This window comes from Aythya ferina (assembly GCF_964211825.1).
Source record: "Aythya ferina genome assembly, chromosome: W".
Lineage (NCBI taxonomy): Eukaryota > Metazoa > Chordata > Aves > Anseriformes > Anatidae > Aythya > Aythya ferina.
In genome coordinates, this window is record NC_140313.1 from 2,692,897 (window position 1) to 2,709,318 (window position 16,422).

The window sequence follows — 16,422 nt, forward strand, 5'->3', positions numbered from 1 at the left end:
CAAACCAGTGAGATTAGCCTAACTATGTAGGGAGCACGGACTCCCTTCTCCCTTCAAGAGTAGCACCTGAAGAGCCCATTCCCTGGGGGCCAGAAGGAGCTTAGCAATGATCTAATTGGTGTCAAATCATGTCTGTGTTAGCCAACACTCAGGAGCACAAGATTTTCCCAGTGTTGACTGCATCATGGTTAAGCAACTCTTTGATTCAAAGATCAAATAGATAACTTGAGTTCTCGCCCCCCTGTGAGAAAAAATCTCAGTATTTTTCTTCAGACAGGATCTTCTGTGAAGCTATTTTATTCACGATTGCAATGGCGGGTGTCCTGCAAGCAGGAGCATACAGTAAAAATTTATCATAACCTTATATTCCCTATTACCTGACACCTGATTTCTCCCGTTTCCTCATTGGCTGAGTACTACAGGTTCACAAGCTACTCAACACTCTTCTGTACCATATATATACACAATTTGAATTGACCAACCATTAATTTCTCCTTTTCCTTTTTTTTTTTTTTTTTTTTCCCCTTCTTCTCTCCTAACTAGAGGGCCTGTGATTATCGTTTTTACTGATTTTGTACTGCTCATCCTGTTTTTCTTAGCTATCCTCCTTATTTTGGGACAGTGGGACCTTCCCTTATCTGCTTAACATACTCCCCACTGCTATGCTGTACAATCACTTTTGAATATGCAAGGTTAGTGGAATTTTCCACTGTAAAAACACCTTCTATTGCAAAAACACAACTTTGTTTCTCTCCTCCCACTCCTCCCCCCAAAAATAAAAATCCTGAAACAGCATGCTTTTCAATTTCCTTGCACAAATATGCAGGAATGTTCCCGAGCAAAGAGAGCCACATATGCACAGGTGAGTCTCATGCATCTGGGAACCAGCGGGAAGGCAGACTTTCCCAGTCCAGTACCCATTCCTTGTCCATGTGTCCCACCCCTTCCCAAGAACACAGCACATTCTAATCTGGTTCTCCTACCCACCTTGCAGCTCAGGGTAGCTCGTTTGCAAGAGTTAACAGCTGCAGTCTTTTTTTTTTCCTATCCAGGTCTTCATCTTTGTGTTTCTTTAAGCTCTCCCCACCTAGCAGCTCTACCTATTGGTCTGTTTATCAATTTAAAGAGCTATCTCAAGCTGATCCAGTTTACATTAAATAGAAGGGTAAAAAGCAAACAGCTCTGTAATGAAACCTTTTCAATTTTTAAAGAGCAGATCTTTGGCATACCAGGCAAAACAGTTATAAAGCCAACAAGAACAAGGAGCTCAAGGAATTAGTTCAGAAAAAACTTTGAATGTACATTGTAAGTAAAAAAAAACATCTGGAATCACCAAGAAAGTTGAGGAAATTAGAACAGGGCTCCTGACCAAACTGAATGAATAACCACACCAAGAAGGATATTACAGTCAAGTAGAGACTGCATCTTTGATACTGTTTTGGCATAAAGAAGAACATGGAAGATACATCAATGATGGGTTAGACAATACAGAGAAAAGAGAGTGCAGAGAAGGAAATGAGCATTTGAAGTGGAAACAAATCCAAGGAGATTAATGCACTCCAGTCAGAAAGGACAAGATATTCTTGATCCCAGGACATTTAAAGAATCATTGCATGTTCACAGCTAACAACAGAGCTTTCAATAAAAATACCTATGAGGAAAAAGAGAGGAAGGAGCTGAAGTCATGTGGCTGACAAATAATAAAGGTAAAGCCTATACCTGTTCTGAAAGAGGAAGGGAAGTGACCCACCATAGATCTTTCGACCTGCCCTTAATACTACATAAGGCTTTCAGAAAACATTGGCAAAGAATAATGAGACAGTAATAAACTTAAAATGGGGCAAAACATGGCATGGGGTTGCTAAAGGTGGGTTACTGTCTGGCTATCAGGAATAACACCAGAGTGAGATCTTGTCTCACCAGGAGCATCAGACTGCAAGAAAATTAACATCTCTGGGACAGAGAAATTGTTCCTTGCTTGCTATCAGAGCCTCAGAAACCCTGACAGGCGGCAATAGAACCATGGGAAGGCCATTTCTGAGACGACTGCATACTCTCTCAGGCACCTGCACTTTATGCAATGCAGGTCCAGGCCCTTGGACCCTGGGAACCTCCATTTTGCATCAGGACAGTGAAGAAGACACACAGCAATGATTTTATCTCCCTGCTGTGAATCAGTTCAGCCAGCTCCAGTCACCAGAGGCTCTTGTCCATCTTTTAGGTTCAAGCATCTCAGGGCAGAGATTATCTGTGCACTCTCACAGCTTAACAGATGTTCCTGTAAGAGTAGCACCTACCAGCTAGGCACAGCCTGCACGTCCTGAGGAGTGTTCCCTCCCATGCAGCAAAGCAGGCTGCACCACCTTCTTTTTATTCTGCTACGCAAATATGGTAAACAGACAGTACACATATTTTCTTCCACAGCACAACAGAAGTGCATGTATCCTGCAGTGATCTATCTCATTGCATGACCTGTCCTCTGGCCCATGATGCACCTATGAATGCACACGTGCTGTTCTTGCCCTTGGCACCCTCCTGAAAGAGGCTGCTCTGCAGCACCACCTTTCCATAGCACAAACATGGTCCAAGAGCATGTCTCCCTCTTCTCACACCACCAGAAGCTGTACTGGGTCTGGCTGGAATGTTAACTTTCCCGGCAGCAGCCCATTCAGTGCCGTACTCTGTACTTGTAGCTGGAACAGCAGTGTTATCACACCAGTGTTGTGTCTACTGCTGAGCAGCAGTGGCACAGCATTGGGCCTTTCTCTAACCCTCCTAGGGGGTGGGCAAAAAAGTGAGGAGAGAAACATCACTAGGGCAGCTGACCTAAACCAATCAAAGGGATATTCCATACCATGTGGTGTCACACTCAGCAATAAAAGGTGGAAACAGGAAGAAGAGGGGGGGGGGTGGGCTCTCGTTGAGAAGACGTCGGTCCTCCTCTCGAACACCGGCTGCGTGCATTGAGGCCTTGCTTCAAGGACGTGGTCAATCATCGCTCATTTGTGGGAAGTAGAGAGTAATTTCTTTCCTCTGCACTTCCATATAGCTTTCATTTATTTTGTTTGTTTGTTTTCCTCCCTTTTTCCCCTTTCCCTTTTATTTCCCCTTAGTTAAATTGTTTAGTTCATGGTAGTCTTTATTTAATTATTATAATTATTTCCCTTTAATTAAATTATCCTTATCTCAACCCGTGAGTTGTTCTTTGCTTTACTTCTCCCCCTCCTCATCTAAAGGAGGGGGAGTGAGAGAGCAGTTGTGGGGTTTAGCTGCCCAGCACGGTAAAACCACCACAGTCCTTTTTGGCGCCCAACGTGGGGCTCGAAGGGTTGAGATAACAATAGAATTGATTAAACGCATACAACTAACACACTTGCTTGCTAGTAACCATGTTCCTTGCCCTGTTAATAATAATGGCTTTGTTCATATGTCATGCAATTCGTGTCATATTCTCCTTTCTCCTATATATCCGATCCGACAAAGTGCTACAATCTGTGTTCACTTTTTTTAATTCGTTGTGCTGCCAAGCACTGACCTTGGTTTTACTCTGGAATTCAGGCTCTGCGCTGTTATCATTTGGGTCCCATGGAAACTATCTTTCAGAGAATATTCAGAACTACACTGCCTTCCTTTTCTCATCTGGACACCAGTTTATTAATAATATCAGGAATGGTACCTTTCCCTTCTTTCACAGTGGGCTAATTACAACAGTTTGGGAGTATTTTGAAGATCCATCTGTAACCCATGTATTGCTATTTCTAATTCTGAATAACAGGTTTCATTTTCTCTCTAAGATTAGTCGATTGTTTAGAAAACTTATTTGGGAATCTGTCCCGAAACAGTCTCGTGGTGAGTGGCACAGTGTGTGGGATGATGTTAGCAGATACCTGTCACGAGTGTCTCCTCCAATAGTTTTGAACTTCACCCCTGAGCAAGTGCTAAATCCTAAAAACTTGGTAGAATGTTTGAGAGTTGTATGTCCTGATCCTGATAATGCCGGAGAACAACAGCTTGCAGCATTGTGCTGGGTCCTGGTTTATTCCTATCAAACACTGTTTAACATCATCCAGCAACTTGAAGAGCGGGAGGAAGTCTCTGAATCTGATGACCAAGTAACACATGCTGTGGCTGACCCAGAGGACCAACCAACTATGGTATCGGTCGCCCCCATAGTCAAGTCAAAACAATGGAAACGGAGGTCAGCTCGTTTAGTAAGGGAAGAAGGCTCTCCTAAGAAGGAGGGAGAAGGGGAATTGGCAGGCACCTCTAAAGCAGAGCCATCACAAAAACAGCAGGAAGACGAGACGGAAATCATAAAGGAATCAGAAATCACTCGATCCTTATCCCTGAGTGAGATGCGAGAAATATGAAAGGATTATGGTCGACGCCCAGGTGAACACATCCTCACTTGGCTGCTCCGATGCTGGGATGCTGGGGCCAGTAGCCTACAATTAGAAGGCAATGAAGCCAAGCAGCTGGGATCCCTCTCTAGAGAAAGGGTAATGGACAAAGTAATCGGGAGAGGAGCACAGACCCTCAGCCTCTGGAGATGACTCCTGGCAGCTATCAAAGAAAGATATCCCCATAAGGAAGATATTGTATATCGCATAGGCAAGTGGACCACTGTGGATAAAGGTCTCCAGCATCTGCGGGAATTAGCTGTGCGGGAGATGATTTATAGTGATTTGGACAATGCCCAGACACCTCAAGACCCCGATGAAGTCCAGTGCACAACATCCATGTGGCGTAAATTTGTGCGGAGTGCACCATCAGCACATGCCAGTACCCTGGCAGCAATTCACTGGGATGAGGGGATGGGACCAACAATGTATGATGTCTCCTGCCAGCTTCAAAAATATGAAGACAATCTCTCTGCTCCGCTACAGTCCTGTGTCTCAGCTGTGGAGAAATTGTCTAAAGGACTTGACAAGCTTGTGGAGAAAGTATATTCCCCCTCATCTAGACAGAGTGATACTTCAGCCACTAAGAATCAGCATTCGCCTACTCAAGAGAGAGAGTACCCAAGACGTACACCACGTGGCACCTTGTGGTTTTATCTGCGTGACCATGGGGAAGATATGAGGAAATGGGATGGTGTACCTACTTCAACCCTAGCTGCTCGGGTACGTGAAATGAAAGGAAATACAGCAGCAAGAAGAGGGGCTCCTAAGAGAAATGCTGCTCCAGTTTCTATTGGGCAGTACCCCAGAGGCAGTAGAAGAGCTGATGTTATTCTTGACCACGATGAAGGGACCTCTACCTCTCATTTGCCAGAATTTGTGCATTTGCAAGAATTAAGTGGCAGACGCTCCAGCCAGGACTAGAGGGGCCCTGCCTCTGGCCAGGTAGAGGAAAGGGATAACCGGATTTATTGGACTGTGTGGATCCGATGGCCTGGAACATCAGAACCACAGGAATACAAAGCTTTAGTGGACACTGGCGCACAATGTACCTTAATGCCATCAGGCTACCAAGGGACAGAACTCACCTGTATCTCTGGAGTGACAGGGGGATCCCAACAACTATCTGTACTGGAAGCTGAAGTGAGTCTAACTGGGAATGAGTGGCAAAAGCATCCCATTGTGACTGGCCCAGAGGCTCCGTGCATCCTTGGCATAGACTATCTCAAGAGAGGGTACTTCAAGGATCCAAAAGGATACCAGTGGGCTTTTGGCATAGCTGCTTTGAGCACAGAGAAGATTAGGCAGCTGTCTACCCTGCCTGGCCTTTCAGAAGACCCTTCTGTTGTAGGATTGCTGAAGGTTGAAGAACAACAGGTACCAATTGCTACCACAACGGTGCACCGACGGCAATATCGCACCAACCGAGACTCCCTGATTCCCATCCATGAGTTGGTTCACCGACTGGAGAGTCAGGGAGTAATCAGCAAGACTCGCTCACCCTTTAATAGTCCTATATGGCCAGTACGAAAGTCTAATGGCGAGTGGAGGCTAACAGTGGACTATCGAGGCCTGAATGAAGTCACGCCACCACTGAGTGCTGCAGTGCCGGACATGCTAGAACTTCAGTACGAACTAGAGTCAAAGGCAGCCAAGTGGTATGCCACAATTGATATTGCTAATGCATTTTTCTCCATCCCTTTAGCAGCAGCATGCAGGCCGCAGTTTGCTTTCACTTGGAGGGGCATCCAATACACCTGGAATCGGCTGCCCCAGGGGTGGAAACACAGCCCTACCATTTGCCATGGACTGATCCAGTCTGCATTGGAACAAGGGGGAGCTCCTGAGCACCTTCAGTACATTGACGACATCCTCGTGTGGGGCAACACAGCAGAAGAAGTTTTTGAGAAAGGGAAGAAAATAATCCAAATTCTCCTGAAAGCTGGTTTTGCCATTAAACAGAGCAAGGTCAAGGGGCCTACACAGGAAATCCAGTTCTTGGGGGTAAAATGGCAGGATGAACGTCGCCATATTCCAATGGATGTGATCAATAAAATAACAGCAATGTCTCCGCCAACTAGCAAAAAGGAAACGCAAGCTTTCCTAGGCCTCGTGGGATTCTGGAGAATGCATGTGCCAGGCTATAGTCAGCTTGTGAGTCCTCTATATCGAGTGACTCGAAAGAGAAACTATTTTGAGTGGGGCCCTGAGCAACAACAGGCATTTGAACAAATCAAACAAGAAATAGCTCGTGCAGTAGCCCTTGGGCCTGTCCGTACCGGACCAGCTGTGCAAAATATACTTTACACTGCAGCTGGGGAGCATGGGCTCACCTGGAGCCTTTGGCAGAAAACCCCAGAAGAAACTCGAGGTCGACCTTTGGGCTTCTGGAGTCGGGGCTATCGAGGATCAGAAGCCAATTACACCCCAACTGAAAAGGAAATACTCACAGCATATGAGGGTGTTCGAGCTGCTTCAGAAGTTGTGGGTACAGAGGCACAGCTCCTCTTGGCACCGCGGCTACCTGTGTTACATTGGATGTTCAAAGAGAAAATTCCCACTACACACCATGCGACTGATGCTACTTGGAGTAAGTGGATAGCATTAATTACACAGCGGGCTCGAATGGGAAAACCCAATCGCCCAGGAATCCTGGAAGAGATTATGGACTGGCCGGAAGGCAGAGATTTCGGAGTGCCAACAGAAGAGGTAACCCGTGCTGAAGAGGCACCACCATACAATGAGTTGCCAGAAGACAGAAAGCAGTATGCGTTGTTTACTGACGGATCCTGCCGTGTGATAGGGAGCCATCGGAAATGGAAAGCTGCTGTGTGGAATCCCATACGACGAGTTGTGGAAGCCATGGAAGGGGAAGGTGAGTCGAGTCAGTATGCAGAAGTAAAAGCCATACAACTAGCCCTAGATATCGCCGAAAGAGAAAATTGGCCAGTATTGTATCTTTATACTGACTCATGGATGGTGGCAAATGCTCTGTGGGGGTGGCTGCAGCAATGGAAAGAGAGCAACTGGCAGCGCAGAGGTAAGCCTATCTGGGCTGCTACCCTGTGGCAAGATATTGCTGCCCAGGTAGAAAACCTGGATGTTAAAGTACGTCATGTAGATGCCCACATGCCCAAGAGTCGCACTACTGAAGAACATCAGAACAACAAAGAAGTGGATCGAGCTTCGAAAATTGAAGTGGCTCAGGTGGACCTAGACTGGGAACGTAAGGGTGAGCTGTTTGTAGCTCGATGGGCCCATGAAACATCAGGACATCTATGGAGAGATGCCACTTACAGATGGGCTCGTGATCGAGGGGTGGACTTGACCATTGAGGCCATCACACAGGTTACCCATGAGTGTGAGACCTGTGCTGCAATCAAGAAAGCCATGAAGGTAAAATCTCCCTGGAACAGGGGGAGATGGTTAGGGTTTCAATATGGTGAGGCCTGGCAAATTGACTATATCGGACCACTCCCAAAAACTCGCCAAGGCAAACAGTACATACTCACCATGGTAGAAGCAACTACTGGGTGGCTGGAAACATACCCTGTAAACCATGCCACCGCCCGAAACACTATCTTGGGCCTGGAAAGACAAGTATTGTGGCGTCATGGTACACCAGAGAGAATTGAGTCTGACAATGGGAGTCATTTCCGAAACAATCTTGTTACCTCCTGGGCAAAGAGGCATGATATTGAGTGGGTGTACCACATCCCTTATCACCCACAAGCCTCTGGGAAGGTTGAGAGGTACAATGGACTGTTAAAGACTATGTTACGAGCATTAGGTGCTGGGATGTGGAAACAATGGGACACAAATCTACCAGAAGCCACTTGGCTAGTTAACAATAGGGGGTCTGACAGCTGTGCTGGTCCTGCCGAAACAAAACCCCTACACACTGTGAAAGGAGCTAAGGTTCCCGTAGTGCATATATGAAGGTTGATGGGGAAGGCAGTGTGGGTTGCTCCTGCCTCGGGAAAAGGCAAACCCACTCATGGGATTGTCTTCGCCCAAGGACCAGGGTATACCTGGTGGGTCATGCAAAAGAATGGGGATATCAAGTGTGTGCCTCAAGGAGATTTGACATTGAGAGAAAACTAATCTATAATCTAAGTTATATGTTGTAGGAAGATGCTGTAGGATCAACGACAGGTCAACTTTGCAAGGAGCCGGGCAGTGCAACAAGGACTTGAGCTAAGCTGGTGCTGGTGTCCAGACATCCAACTCCGCCTGCCTTGAGTGGCCACTTTGGCAGATGAAGACCTAATCATCAACAGTTCTTATGAACATTTTCCAAGAAAGACCTACTGAATGAAAAGATACACCTGCCTATTAATCCTGTCCTGTTAAATCCTTGTCCTGTTAAAGGACAAGGGATAATGATGAGAATGCTTGTATGCTAAAGTATGGGGATCTGAGTGTGACACAAATGTTATGGAATAAGGGGTGGAGGTTGTACTGGGTCTGGCTGGAATGTTAACTTTCCCGGCAGCAGCCCATACAGTGCCGTACTCTGTACTTGTAGCTGGAACAGCAGTGTTATCACACCAGTGTTGTGTCTACTGCTGAGCAGCAGTGGCACAGCATTGGGCCTTTCTCTAACCCTCCTAGGGGTTGGGCAAAAAAGTGAGGAGAGAAACATCACTAGGGCAGCTGACCTAAACCAATCAAAGGGATATTCCATACCATGTGGTGTCACACTCAGCAATAAAAGGTGGAAACAGGAAGAAGAGGGGGGGGGGTGGGCTCTCGTTGAGAAGACGTCGGTCCTCCTCTCGAACACCGGCTGCGTGCATTGAGGCCTTGCTTCAAGGACGTGGTCAATCATCGCTCATTTGTGGGAAGTAGAGAGTAATTTCTTTCCTCTGCACTTCCATATAGCTTTCATTTATTTTGTTTGTTTGTTTTCCTCCCTTTTTCCCCTTTCCCTTTTATTTCCCCTTAGTTAAATTGTTTAGTTCATGGTAGTCTTTATTTAATTATTATAATTATTTCCCTTTAATTAAATTATCCTTATCTCAACCCGTGAGTTATTCTTTGCCACTTACTTATTATTCTATTTTTAGAGTTATCTAAAGGAGGGGGAGTGAGAGAGCGGTTGTGGGGTTTAGCTGCCCAGCACGGTAAAACCACCACAGAAGCACATCCCACTACTGACTTCCATCAGGCTGTGTGGGACAAAGGCCTGGGGATCCCAGGCTGGATGAGGGTCTGGGCAGCCTGCTCTAGTGGTTGGCAACCCTGCCCAGAGCAGGGGGGTTGAAACTAGATGATCTTTAAGGTCCTTTTCAACCCAGGCCATTCTATGATTCTATGTTTCTATGATTCTATGACACAGTGTCCCAGGGCGAGGTTTCAGGCTGGGGGGAGAAGGAGTTGCAGTTCAGGAAGACCTATGGCACTGCCAGGACATCGTCAAAGAGCTGTGAGCAGAATTCATTCTGCTCTGTGAAGCCTTGCACTTCCCACCTGGCAGCCTGAACTGAAACCTGGGGTACATCTTCTCTACTGAATGTCAAGGCTGCAGATCCTTGCTGCTCCAGAAGGATGGAGAGGAAGTGACTGTCTGAGAATACGCAGCAGTGAAATGGTTTCTTCAGACAACTGATGCAGAAAAGGCTGTGCTGAGGATCGTGCCTATTTCTACAAAACCGGTACGGATGCACACAACACTGACCATCTCAGGGAACACAGTGAGAGAGGCTTGAGAATGACACTATAAACAACATATTTACATTCCCTGAACATGAACCTAAATTTCCTCCCCTGGGCCCTCTACTGCTGGTCTCTGACCCGCAACTTTGTTCCTCTAGATCTGCAATGCTCCTCACACCTGCCTTTTCAGCTCCAAGGTTACTCTATAGATCTGCCAAACACTCATGACTTTACCTACATGATCCCTACCATCCTGTGGCTCTAGACAGGCCTAAAGATGCTTTATTTATTTATTTATTTTTTATCGCTCTCAATTATTTTTCAATGATCTTGGGAATCTGGAGAGGTACAAGTAGACAGGAAGCTGGCAAATGTTGTGCCAATTTTCAAGAACGGTAAGAAAGAAGACCCTAGCAATTACAGGCCTGTCAGTCTCACGTCAGTGCCTGGTAAAATTATGGAGAAGATGATTCTTCAAGTTATTGAAGTGTACCTGGATGTCCTGGTTTCAGTTAGGACAGAATTAATTTTCCTCCTAGTAGCTGGTAGACTGCTATGTTTTAGATTAGGATGAGAAGAGTGCTGATAACATGCTGATGTTTTAATTGTTGCAGAGCAGTGCTTACACTAAGACAAGGACTTTTCAGCTTCTCGCTCTGTCCTGACAGTGGGCAGGCTGGGGGTGCAGCAAGAGCTGGGAGGGGACAGACCCAGGACAGGTGACCCAAACTGGCCAAAGGGGTATTCCATACCATCTGACGTCATGCTGAACAATATATAGGGGTGCCTAGCTGGGGTGGGGGGACTCGCTGCTCGGGGATAGACTGGGCATCGGTCAGCAGGTGGTGAGTAATTGCATTGTGCATCACTTGTTTCGTACACATTATTATTTGTAGTGCTATTAACATCATTATTGTTATTATCATTATTGTTATTATTATTATTGTTATTATTATTTTCCTGTCTTATTAAACTGTGTTGATCTCAACTCACAGGCTTCACTTTCCCATTTCTCTCCCCTGTCCCAGAGAGGGAGGGGGGAGGGTGAGCGAACGGCTGTGTGGTGTTTAGCTGCTGGCTGGGTTAAACCACAACACTGGGGGACAATGCTGTCATTGGTCCCAGCCAACATGGTAAATTTCATGAGGGGTAGGTCCTTCCTAACAAATTTGATTTCCTTTTATGATAAGATCACCCATCTAGTCGATCAAGGGAAACCAGCTGATGTGATCTTTTTGGATTTCAGCAAGGCTTTTGACACGGTTTCACATAGGATCCTACTGGACAAAATGTCCAGTGTACAACTTAACAAAAACATCATACGATGGGTGAGCAATTGGCAGGGCTCAAAGGGTTGTGGTAAATGGGGCCACATCTGGCTTGCGGACGGTCACTAGTGGGGTCCCTCAAGGCTCCATTTTAGGGCCAGTCCTCTTCAATGTCTTTATAAATGATTTGGATGTAGGACTAGAAGGTGTTCTGAGCAAATTTGCTGTTGACACAGAACTTGGAGGAGTTGTGGACTCGGATGAGGGTGGAAAGGCCTTGCAGAGAGATCTGGACAGATTGGAGAGCTGGGCAATCACCAACTGCATGAAGTTTAACAAAAGCAAGTGCTGGGTCCTGCACCTGGGACGGGGCAACCCTGGCTATACATACAGACTGGGCGACGAGATGCTGGAGAGCAGCCCCACAGAGAGGGATCTGGGGGTTGTGGTTGACAGGAAGATGAATATGAGCCAGCAGTGTGCCCAGGCAGCCAGGAGGGCCAACCGTACCCTGGGATGCATCAAGCACGGCATGGCTAGTCGGTCGAGGGAGGTGATTGTCCTGCTCTACTCTGCGCTGGTGCGGCCTCACCTCGAGTACTGTGTGCACTTCTGGGCACCACAGTACAAAAAGGACATTAAACTGTTGGAGAGCGTCCAGAGGAGGGTGACGAAGATGGTGAAGGGCCTAGAGGGGAAGACATATGAGGAGCGGCTGAGGTCACTGGGCCTGTTCAGCCTGGAGAAGAGGAGGCTGAGGGGGGACCTCATCGTGGTCTACAACTTCCTCGCGAGGGGGAGGGGAGTGACAGGTGACCTATTCTCTGTAAACACCAGTGATAGGACCCACGGGAATGGTGTCAAGCTGAGGCAGGGGAAGTTTAGGCTGGATATCAGGAAGAGGTTCTTCACCGAGAGGGTGGTTGCACACTGGAACAGGCTCCCCAGGGAAGTAGTCACTGCAGCAAGCCTGTCTGAATTTAAGAAGCATTTGGACTGTGCACTTAGTAACATGGTCTAAACTTTTGGGTAGACCTGTGTGGTGCCAGGAGTTGGACTTGGTGATCCTTATGGGTCCCTTCCAACATGGGATATTCTATGATTCTATGATATATCTGAGCTATTTTCAGATCACTTCAATGCTAAGCTGCCCCAAGCACTCTGTCAAGCTGGCACACTGCAGAAGGGTTTTGTGAAGAGGTTAGACGTGCCAAGCTCACTCATTAGCAGCACTGGTAGACAAGGCTCTAGGTGTTTGGAGTGTTGAGGGATTTCTTGAAACAGCAAAAATCCCATGGCTTGCTGTAGCTGAGCAAACCAAGCTACCAGGGCAACTATGAGAAGTTCCCATGACAGTGTTCCCACATCGCCCAATTGAGGAATTCAGGAAAATATTGTTACCAGTAGCTGGCCTCAAGGACAAGGTCTATGTGACTGCTAATCACAAGGGGGTTGTTTTCTTGCAGGTGGGGTTGTTTTCTTGTAGCTGTTTGTCTGAGTGCTTTTGACCAATAATCTTGTGTGAAACACTGTCCACCCCTGTTAAGTTCTCTATAAAAGTTAGGCTATTCGGGCAATAAAATGGAGCATGATCTGACTCTACTGGTGTCTGTCGTGCTTTCGGCCGTGCTTCCTGCAACATATGGCGCCCGAACAGGCTGAGACCCGAACAGGCTGAGGCCGGGACATCGGAGCGGCGCCGGGACATCGGAGCGGCGCCGGGACATCGGAGCGGCGCCGGGACAGAGATCCGAGGCACACGGCAAGCCGACCACCGCACAGAGAGAAGCATTGAAACACCCTACTAACCGACCTGGGCAACGGCCTCGGGGTGAGAAAAGGAATCGTGGAGAGACGCGGAAAAAGGAATCGCGGTGAGACGCGGAATCGTGGAGAGACGCGGAAAAGGGAATCGCGGAGAGACGCGGAATCGCGGTGAGACGCGGAATCGTGGAGAGACGCGGAAAAGGGAATCGCGGAGAGACGCGGAATCGCGGGGGGACGCGGAAAATTTGAAGTAATCGCATGAAATTGAAGTAATCGCGGTGCGATATGGGCCATCCGAGATCGAGTTGCTACGGGAGACCAGAGGCGTCAGTGGACAATGGCGGCCGACCCTCACCGTGTGGCGAGTCGGCACAGAGCAGAGGGGCGGAGATCAGGACCCTGCAGCCTGTCTGACGTAACCATGGAGACAGCGGCAGCAGCGGCTGTGCTGCTTCTCTCTGGCATTCTTTTTATAAGAGGTTTATCTTGCAATGCAAAAAAGACTATTCGTCCCCAGATCGGTGTTATAACTATGTTTCTGGATAACATTCCGTGGGGTTGCCACATTCTACAGACTATTAATGACGATTTAGCTCTATTGCGGGGCAGGAGAGCAGAGACACAGATTACACCGCCAAATGACCACCGTCAGTCAGGCTCGTTCACAAACAGCTTCTAGGGTTGCAGCTGGCACGGCCTGCAGCCGTATAGCAGACGTTACACTCTCTTTCCTAACTAGTAATCATGTGTCTCACCCATTTGTGGTGAATGGTCAGTGGCAAAAAGAAAAGGGGGAGAGTAAGGGGCGACAAAGACAGAAACGGTACCAGGAGGATGCCACTGACACTAACGGCATGGGTAATAGGAGCAGTATAAGTGACACAGGTGCAGGGCGGCGGTGGGTGCTGCCGCACTGCGGGGCACTCTGCCTGCTGCTCGCCCTCGCCGGCCTGTGCACTGCTGCCGACGGTGCTAGAGCAAAATGTGAAGACTGCTCAGATGGCAGTGATGAGAGTGCTTGTGTGAAGAAGACGTGTGCTGAATCTGACTTTGTGTGCAACAGTGGTCAGTGTGTGCCAAATAGATGGCAGTGTGATGGGGATCCGGACTGTGAAAATGGGTCTGATGAGAGTGCTGAGCTGTGTCATATGAGAACATGCCGGGTAAATGAAATCAGCTGTGGTCCTCAGTCAACCCAGTGTATCCCAGTGTCCTGGAAATGTGATGGTGAAAAGGACTGCGACAGTGGAGAAGATGAAGAGAATTGTGGCATTGTGACTTGTAGTGCAGCAGAATTCACATGCAGTAGTGGGCAATGTATTTCCAAAAGCTTTGTCTGCAATGTTCAAGATGACTGCAGTGATGGTAGCGATGAGCTGGAGTGTGCACCTCCTACCTGTGGTGTTCATGAGTTTCAGTGCAAGAGTTCTACCTGCATCCCTATCAGCTGGGTGTGTGATGATGATGCTGACTGCTCCGACCACTCGGATGAATCTTTGGAGCAGTGTGGCCGCCAGCCTGCACCTCCAGTGAAGTGTTCTACAAGTGAGGTGCAGTGCGGCTCAGGTGAATGTATCCACAAGAAGTGGTGATGTGATGGAGATCCTGATTGCAAGGATGGAAGTGATGAAATTAACTGCCCTTCTCGGACCTGCAGGCCAGACCAGTTCAGATGTGAAGATGGGAACTGTGTCCATGGGAGTAGGCAGTGCAGTGGTGTGAGAGACTGTCTGTATGACACTGATGAAGCAAACTGTAACAATGTTATTCAGTGCTCTGGACCTGGCAAATTCAAGTGCAGAAGTGGAGAATGCATAGATATCAATAAAGTGTGTAACCAGCAGAGAGACTGCAAGGACTGGGGTGATGAGCCCTTGGAGGAATGCATCATAAATGAATGTGACTGTCCAGCTGGGTTTGAGTTTATAGACAAGAGAAACTGTGGAGACATTGATGAATGTCAAAACCTTGGTATCTGTAGTCAAATGTGTATCAACCTGAAAGGTGGCTACAAAAGTGAACGTAGCCGTGGCTATCAGATGATTCCTGCTACAGGAACCTGGAAAAGGCCATACTGGTATAAAGACACAAATAACACCTGTGATTGCAATGACGCTGCTAAGCAGGGTTTAGGGGTTTATAGCATGGAGACAAGGGGTAACAACTACAGTGTTTGGAACAATTGTACAGCTTTGGCCTTACCTCCTGAAGTGCTTCTGATTTGTGGGGATGGGGCCTGGCAAGGTATCCCTGCAAATGCTATCAGATGTCCATGTTACTTAGATAAACTCATTGTATTTGCTTCTAGCTTGTTACAGTTGCATGAGATCACCAGACATAAATGGGCATTGCTTGCACCGGATTGCAATGATAATGTTGAATTGTGTGGGGTTGCAGCTAGAGCGGCATTAGCAATTTCAGTGCCTGGAGTGGCATCTGCGGCCGCATGTAACAACTTAGAAAAATTGGTATGCTGGGCCGAGAGGCAAGCCTATGCCACGACAGAGATACTTGAGGAGATGTTACCAGATCAAAATAGTCTGCGACATCTGCTTTTACAGGATCAAGCTGCTATTGACATCTTGCTTTTGGCTCAAAGGAATGGGTGTGAGGACTTTAAGGGAATGTACTGTTTAAACCTTTCTGATCATAATGAGTCAATTCACAAATCCATTACTTTCCTGAAAGAGCACATGAGAAAGATTCAATATGGTATCAATCCTTTCAATCAATGGTTCACTGACTTGTTTGAAACAAAGTGTAGATGGTTGCTGGGTTTAATCACAAGGGGATTAAGGATTTGGTTTATGGTGGTGGTAATCATCGTTGTGTGTTGTAAGTATAGCTAAAGAGTTACTTGTAAAACTGCTGTGTCAGGCTTGGTTTGCTCAAAAGAAGAAGGGGGAATTGTTGAGGGATTTCTTGAAACAGCAAAAATCCCATGGCTTGCTGTAGCTGAGCAAACCAAGCTACCAGGGCAACTATGAGAAGTTCCCATGACAGTGTTCCCACATCGCCCAATTGAGGAATTCAGGAAAATATTGTTACCAGTAGCTGGCCTCAAGGACAAGGTCTATGTGACTGCTAATCACAAGGGGGTTGTTTTCTTGCAGGTGGGGTTGTTTTCTTGTAGCTGTTTGTCTGAGTGCTTTTGACCAATAATCTTGTGTGAAACACTGTCCACCCCTGTTAAGTTCTCTATAAAAGTTAGGCTATTCGGGCAATAAAATGGAGCATGATCTGACTCTACTGGTGTCTGTCGTGCTTTCGGCCATGCTTCCTGCAACATTTGGAGGTTAAAAACAATAAATGCAGAAGATCGCTATACT

At 47.1% G+C, this 16,422-nt stretch overlaps 1 protein-coding gene and 1 pseudogene across 6 annotated transcripts in view; one reads left to right on the forward strand and one right to left on the reverse strand.

Moving 5' to 3' along the window:
- LOC311426259 (AP-4 complex accessory subunit RUSC2-like) overlaps nt 1-16,422 on the reverse strand; it is a 117,116-nt gene that overhangs the window by 47,407 nt on the left and 53,287 nt on the right. The window lies entirely within an intron of this gene.
- LOC311426491 (very low-density lipoprotein receptor-like) overlaps nt 13,732-16,422 on the forward strand; it is a 34,938-nt pseudogene continuing 32,247 nt past the window's right edge. The window contains exons 1-2 of the transcript in view: nt 13,732-13,744; nt 13,985-15,170. The product of the transcript in view is annotated as a very low-density lipoprotein receptor-like (transcript). The remainder of the gene's footprint in view (nt 13,745-13,984; nt 15,171-16,422) is intronic.